General features: G+C 43.2%; 1 pseudogene; it reads left to right on the forward strand.

The window, feature by feature from the left end:
- Positions 1 to 709: 709 nt before the first annotated feature.
- LOC140116371 (olfactory receptor 6B1-like) lies at positions 710 to 7,014 on the forward strand (annotated as a pseudogene).
- Positions 7,015 to 8,304: the final 1,290 nt, after the last annotated feature.

The following is an 8,304-nucleotide window of genomic DNA, read 5'->3' on the forward strand; positions in this document are numbered from 1 at the left end:
ACGCACTCTATCTCTTTAGGGAAGGCATCTATTCCTGGCCGTAACAGAGGTAACAGAAGTTCTGAGGTCAATCATTGACGTCTGGGAAGGCACAGTGATGTCACTGCTGAATGTCATAGTTGTCATAGATCTGACCACGGAGGTCAATCATTTTTATTTTGCCTCTGTTCTTGTCATTTTTTACAGTCATCAATGCATAAATGTAATATTGTATTTTATGTTATTTACAGATTTGACAATCAAGCATGGATATACAATAAACCCTAATTCACAGATCCAGGCACTGTAACTGTAGTAATCTTATACTTAAGATACATGGCCTTTCTTCTAAAGCCAACTTTTAAAATTATGCTAATTAGCCTAAATCTAAATCTGTAAATCTGCAGCATGGAGGAGCTCTGGTAGCAACCCCATTTTAGAAGGAAGGAAGCCATCGATAACTAATATAAGAAGATTACCACAGTCACATTGCCTGGTTCTATGAGTAAGTTCCCCTTGTTTGCCCATGCTTAATTTTCATGGTAGATTAAACTTATATAAATATATCTGTATGTGTGTTTAACTTATAGCATAGACTACCAATTGATTTATTAAGATATTCTAAGTACATGAAGCCAGTACTGCTTAGTACTTGATGATTTGTCTACCTTCTAAATCATTAACCAACTTTGTATGGTTTGAATGTATGAAAACTGTATTTTATGAAACAATGGCAAACCAGACTAATGTGAAGGAATTTATTATTCTGGGATTTTCCAATATTCAAAATTATCAGAAAATGTTGTTTGTGTTTTTCCTGGTTATTTATGTTACTACTCTCACTATAAATACATTCCTTATAATAATAATTCGATTTTCTCGACTACTTCACAAACCTATGTATTTCTTACTTGGAAATTTGTCGTTCTTGGAATTAGGGTACATTTCTGTAACAGTGCCTAAAATTATGGTGGACATCCCAAGGAAAAAAAAGAGTATTTCCTTTTCTGGCTGCATGACTCAGCTTTTCTTCTTCACTTTCCTTGGTGCCACAGAAACCATACTACTTGCAGTAATGTCCTTTGATCGATTTTTGGCAGTGTGTTACCCTCTACGTTACACAACTCTTATGAGTCATAGGTTTTGTTTTACTCTAGCAGCTATTTCCTGGATCCTTGGCTTTCTGACTACTTAATTCCCAATTATCAAAATATCACAGTTACATTTCTGTGATGCCAATGTTATTAACCATTTCTTCTGTGAATCTGCACCTTTACTAAAATTGTCTTGCTCTGACCCTTACTTCAAAGAGCTGACTGTAATAATCTGTGCATCATCAGTTATACTCAGCTCAGTTCTTCTTACTATGATGTCCTATGGATATATCCTTAAGACAATTCTGAGAATCCCATCTGCTACAGGAAAGCAGAAAGCAGCTTCTACCTGTGCCTCACACCTCATAGTGGTAACAACTTTCTATTCTACAATGTTTGCCATGTACATTAAGCCGACTGCTAGTCAAGGATCACTCAACAAAGTGATGGCTTTATTCTATGCCGTTTTTACCCCACTTGTCAACCCGTTTATTTATAGTTTACGCAATAAGGAAGTTAAAGAAGCCCTTGTAATGTTATTAAGGAAGAGAAGATTCTGAATATTTATTGTACTGTTTTCCAGTTGTGCCAATAAAGTTTTTTTTTCACAATATTTGTCACATTAAAATAAAATTGAGATAACTTGTATATATATTTATCACATTTTTCTGCAGTGAATAATTTAGAAGTGACAACTAAGAGCACTCACAACACAGCCTAGAAGAAAAATAACAAATAATAATGGGCCACATTTATTACAATTAGTCAAGTGTGCAGAGTGCACCGGATTAATGAATTCTGGCACACCCTGCACTGATTGTGAAGTGTACACCAGATTTTTTTTTGGTGTACCTATAACACAGAGTCTGCAACCCAATTCAGTCAAGCTGCTATAATAAATGTGGCGCATGGTCCGACTATGCAGCACAACTGCTCAAGGAGTTTGCACTTTCTTTTCAGTAAACGCTTTAATAACTGTGTGCCAATGACTTACAGTATATAGAAGAGTTCTGTCATGACAGGGGTGAAAAAGGGTGATCCCTGTGCCTCCCAAAACCTCTGTGCCTGCCTATTTCCCAGACCTGCACTAAGTTATGGGTGGGAAGTGGGCTGCCGTCCCTACACTGGTAATTGCACATTGCAAGATACATGATGGTGGCAAGCGGAAGAATCTTCAGGATATAGGAAAAAGTCAGGGTAACCAAAAGTAGTAAGTGATAGCAGCAGCCAAGAGAATTCAACTGAGCAAGAAGAATCAATGACAGGTCCGAAATTAAGACACAGTGGAGTATCAATGGCAAGCTTGGGCGCCATCCCTGCATCCAGTTCGGCTAGCTCTCACTCTACTGGCACTTGTGAAATAACTCCTGCCCAGAGAGGCTGCTGGCATGTGAATCATTGCCTCAAGAAGAGCATAGCTCCGAGTGTGGTGTGGAGATCAGAGAGTGGTTTGCCCGTATAACCAATACACTGGCAATGGTGCTCACTAGCAATCATGTTTGGTAAGATGAAAAAATGGTTATCAGGGCCATCACTTATGTTGTGATGTCAGATGTCAGGTATGGCTTTTGTTCTCAAAGAAATTTACAACAGAATAATTTTCATTTTACAGCTATCCAGTTTACAGTGGGTACAGTAGTATTAGTCCTTTAAATGTTTTACTCTTTGGTTCCTTACAACTAATTAGTCACATTTGTTTGCTCATTCATGTACACTCTGCACCCCATTTTGAACAAATAATACAGAAATGTGTATTTTTTGTTGATTTATTAAACAACAAAAACTGAAACATCACATGGTCATAAGTATTCAGACCTTTTGCTGTGGCACTCGTATTTAACTCACATTCTGTCTATTTCCTTCTGATCCTCCTTGAGATGGTTTTACTCCTTCATTGGAGTCCAGCTGTGTTTAAACATATTGCACCTGCTTAGGAAAGGCAAACGCCTGTCTATATAAGACCTCACATCTCCCAGTGCATGGCAGAGCACATGAGAATCATGTGGTCTAAGGAACTGCCCAGGCAGCTCAGAGACAGAATTGTGGCAAGGCACATATCTGGCCAATTTTACTAAAGAATTTCTGCAGCACTCAGTGTTCCTAAGATCACCGTGGCCTCCAGAATCCTTAAATGGAAGAAGTTTGGGACTACCACACTTTCTCAACCTGTGCGTCCAGCCAAAATAACAATCATGGGAAAACAGCCTTCATTAGAGCAGTAAGGAAGAACCCCAAGATCACTGAGGCTGAGTTCCAGAAAAGCAGTAAAAGTTCCACAAAGTCAACTACCACTGAAGCCCTCTACCAGTTGTGGCTTTAAGACAGAGTTTGCTGATGGAAGCCTCTTCTCAGTGTAATACATATGAAAGTCGCATACAGTTTGCATAAAAAGACAGGAAGGACTCCCTGACTATTAGAAATAAGATTCTCTGGTTTGATAAGATGAAGATCGATTGATCTTTTTGGTGGTAATTCTATGTGGTATGGGTAGAGAAAGATAAGATAAGATAATCCTTTATTAGTCCCACAGTGGGGAAATTCGCAGCGTTACAGCAGCAGAGAGGGTACAGAGAGTGATGTACAAACTATGACAACAATAATATTAGGGATAAATGAACAAAAAGAAAAGGGGGATAAAAAGACAAAAAAAGAGACAAGCAATGATCGGCAGTTTGATGTTTAGTATGTGGATGGGACTTGCAGGGACTGGTTAGGTGGAGGGCGCAGGTTACTTCTGTTTGGCCCTTGTTTGTTGAACAGCCTGATGGCAGCGGGGAGGAATGACTTACGATAACGCTCCCTTTCACTTTTGGGGTGAAGCAGTCGGTCACTGAAGGTGCTCCCCAATGCCACCACAGTCTGAACCATGCACTGCTCATCATCTATCAAATTCAATAATGGTGGCAGCATCATGTAATGGGGGTGTTTTTCATCTGCAGGGATAGGGAGACTAGTTGCTATTGAAGGAAAGATCAATGTGGCCAAGTACAGAGATTTCCTGGATGGAAATCTCTTCCAGAGAGATTTGGACCTCAGCCTGGGCTGAAGGTTCACTTTCCAACAAGTCAATGACCCTAAGCACACAGCTAAAATAACATAATACACAATAACAAAATAAGCAGTGGCTTCAGAACAACCCTGTGATCATTCTTGATTGGCTCAGACAGAGCCCTGACCTAAACCCAACTGGTCATCTCTGGAGAGACTTGAACATGGCTTCCACCATTGTTCACCATCCAACCTGAAGGAACTGGAGATAATCTACAAGAAAGAATAGCAGAGGATCCCCAAATCCAGGTGTGAAAAACTCGTATCATTCCCCAGAAGACTCATGGCTTTACTAGCTCAAAATATGCTTCTACTCCACATACTTATGACCATGTGATATTTCAGTTTGTCTTGTTCAATAAATTAACAAAAATATCTACATTTAATTTTTTCTATCAATATGGGGAGCAGAGTATGCATTAATGAGAAAAAATTACTTTTTTGATATCACCAATTGGCTGCAATGAAAAAATTTTAAGGGGTCTGAATACTTTACGTACTTACTGTGTATGATTAATTTTACTAAGTTTGACTTGTCACTTTTCTTATATAGTGACAACAGTAGGAAAGTTTTAAGGAAGGCAAAGTCATACAAGAAATATTCTATGTCACCGAGGGTTTGATTAAGTTAATATTGATGTATTCTGAGATCACTAATATTGTTGACTATATAGCTGACTTGTGTTCTAAGGAGGTTGTTGAACATAGTAGAAGTTACTTTTGCTACTGCACAGCCGCTTTGATGCCAATTAAGGCCGCCGTGTAAGCGCATGGAGTCTTATAGCCATGGATGCTCCACTAAGGGGATTCTGGGAAAATATGCATAATTTTCCAGGATGGGATAAGGAAAACCACGACTCTCTTTTAGCTACCTTGTAAAAGTCCCAGCACATACACCAGAAGGAGACTAGAGTGTCTATGTGACTATGCAACTTTTTTTAAAAAAATCTTCAATTTAGTATTTTTTGGGTATACATGGGGTCACATTATTTACATCACTTTGTGATTATGAACAGTTAAAGAAATTTAAGAAAATTGAAGATACACATTTTTGGATGATTAAAGGGATAACATACTTTTTCATCAGGGGGAACTTTGAAATTTCCTTGAAGGGGTTAAGGAAATGAAGACACTCATACTGATTTTGTTTTTGGATATTTTGAATTAAGACTCCCTACTAGGACAGAAATCAATAAAGAAGTATTGTCACGGGTGGTCCCGCGACCCATATCTCGGGTCGCGGGCTCACCAGTGCTCCCCGGGGCTCGCAGGCACAGCACCAGCGCAGCTCACCTCTCCCCGTTCCTGACTTTCAGATGAGTTCCGTCCGCGTCTCCTAGGGCGCGTGCGCGGTACCTTCAGGAAATTTAAAGGGCTAGCGCACCGCTAATTGGTGCACTGGCTGATCACTTCCCCTTTAAAAATCCAACATCCTCATTACTGCCTTGCCAGATCTTTGTGCCTAACAGCCTGAGAGAAAGCTCTACTGTGATTTACCTGCATTCCTGTGTCTCCTGCATTACTGTGTCTCCTGCGTTCCTGTGTCCCTCCTTGTTCCTGTGTTACCTGAGCTCCTCCGTGTTTCCGTGTACCAGTGTTCCTCCGTGCTGCTGTCCTGAGTGTTGTGCTCCCATACCCTTCTGCTTGGACTTCCTGTTGTCGACCCCGGATTGGACTCTGACGTTGCATCTCTGCCACCTGCCCTGACCTTGTGCCTGGACCTGACCTCGAGATTGACTGCCGTTCCTGTACCTCAACCTTGGCCGCCACTGCAGACAAGTCACGCCTGAGGAATGACCTGGTGGTACCACGCCGCAGCTTATCTAGCCCGCCTTGCGGTAGGCTCTGATGAAGACCGGGTACCACTTAGACTCCGGTCCCAGCTAGTGGCTTGAGTCATCGTCTGCAGTGGTCCAGAGGATCCAGAAACCCTCAAGTCTAACAGTAAGATCCGGCCATGAGGTTCCGCCTCCCAGTAAGCCTGATCTCGCTACCATCGTGATACACCAATCTCGACAGATTGCCGCACAGCGTGATTACTTGGAGCAAATCACCACCATGCTGCAACAACTACTAGCCAACCAGCAACAGCAACAGCTTACTGAGGCTGTCCCTGCGGCTCTTATTGCTCCAGCTTGTCTTCCCGCTGCTGAACCAAGACTGCGGCTGTCCATGCCCAGCAAGTACGATGGCGACCTCAAGATATGCAGGAGCTACCTGCACATAGATTTTAAGCCGTCCCAGTTCATCACCGAGCGATCTAAGGTGGCCTTCATAATCAGTCTTTTCTCTGGGAAAGCCCTGGCTTGGGCTACTCCCCTTTGGGACAAAAACAATCCGATTACGGCTTCTCTTGCAGTCTTTCTAACAGAGATACGGTCTGTGTTTGAGGAACCGGCTCGGGCCTCCTCAGCTGAGACTGCACTATTGAATTTACGCCAGGGGAATTCCTCCGTAGAAGATTACGCAATCCAATTCCGCACCTTGGCTTTGGAATGATGCGGCTCTGTCTGCAGCTTTCAAGAAGGGTCTCTCCCCTCAGATCAAGGACGCTCTGGCCGCTTGTGATCTGCCGTATACTCTGAGTGGTCTCATCTCCTTGGCCACCAGGATAGATGAACGATTCAGGGAGCACGCCGAAGAAGCACGTCACAAACAACCTCAAGTCCGTCCACGATACTTTCCTCGCTTAGCTCCAGCATTCCAGAGACCGTTCCAGACTCCAGTCGCACCACCTGCAGAGGAGTCTATGGAGGTGGATAGAGCCAAACTGTCACCCCAGGAGCGAATCAGAAGACGCCAGGGAAATCTCTGCCTCTATTGTGCTAGTCCTGAGCAGTTCCTTAAATATTGTCCTCTCCGACCCCAACGTCCAGGAAACGCCAACACCTAGGGTTCTTGGGAGAAGCGTCCCTAGGTGTAAGCAGTGTTTCTCCACGCCTGTTGATTCCGGTGCTTCTCAGCGTTGGTACCGGTAACCAGACCCAGGTCTCAGCCTTCTTGGATTCTGGCTCTGCGGGGAATCTCATGGATGCAGCACTGGTTTCCCGGTACCACATTCCAGTGGTTCTACTCGTTACACCACTGGTTATTTCTTCAGTTAGTGGACAAGTTCTCTCAGATCCGGTATGATACCGCACAAAGCCAATAACCATGCAAGTCTGTGCTCTGCATAAAGAGAGTTTGTCCTTCCTGGTTCTGCCACAGTCTTCCTCGTTCCTCCTGCTAGGGCTTTCATGGTTGTGGTTCCACTCACCAATCCTTAATTGGAGGACGGGGAAGGTTCTCTGTTGGGGTCTAGACTGCCTCTCCCTTTGTTTGGAGGTTCCTCATCCTGTGCCTGTCATGCTAACTACCATGGTCGACAAGCCTCTAAAGGTCCTACCTCCAAACCGCCCCTATGTCAGTCCCATTGACTTGCTGACGGGTACGTCTCCTCCACAAGGACGGGTATACCCATTATCTGTACCTGAGACTGAGGCTATATCTGCCTACATAAAGGAGAATTTACAGAATACATCCGTAAGTCTTCTTCCCCCGCTGGAGCTGGGTTCTTCTTTGTCTCCAAGAAGTATGGTTCCCTCAGACCGTGCATAGACTACCGTGATCTCAATAAAGTTACTATGAAAAACCACTACTCTTTGCCTCTAATCACCGAACTCTTTGACCGCCCAGGTTTTTACCAAGCTGGATCTGCGAGGGGCATACAACCTCATCCGTATTTGGGAAGGTGATGAGTGGAAGATGGCCTTCAATACCCGTGACGGACATTTTGAGTACTTGGTAATGCCGTTTGGACTCTGCAATGCTCCAGCAGTATTCCAGTAGTTCGTTAATGATATTTTCAGAGACCTACTTAACTCTTGTGTCATAGTCTACTTGGACGATATTTTGGTGTTCTCTCCAGATTTACAGTCTCACCTGACACACACGTCCGACAGGTTCTCAGGTGCTTAAGGGCTAATCGTTAATATATATGCCAAACTCAAAAAATGTCAATTCCACCAGAGTAGTCTTCCGTTTCTGGGATACGTCATTTCTGGCAAGGGACTCCAGATGGATCTTTCCAAGTTGGCAGCCGTACTTCAGTGGCCTCGCCCAGTGGGACTGCGTGCCATTCAGAGATTTCTAAATACTATCCACAGTTTATTCCCCACTTCTCTTCTCTTGTGGCTTCCATTGT

This window comes from Engystomops pustulosus, chromosome 1 (assembly GCF_040894005.1).
Source record: "Engystomops pustulosus chromosome 1, aEngPut4.maternal, whole genome shotgun sequence".
Taxonomy (NCBI): domain Eukaryota; kingdom Metazoa; phylum Chordata; class Amphibia; order Anura; family Leptodactylidae; genus Engystomops; species Engystomops pustulosus.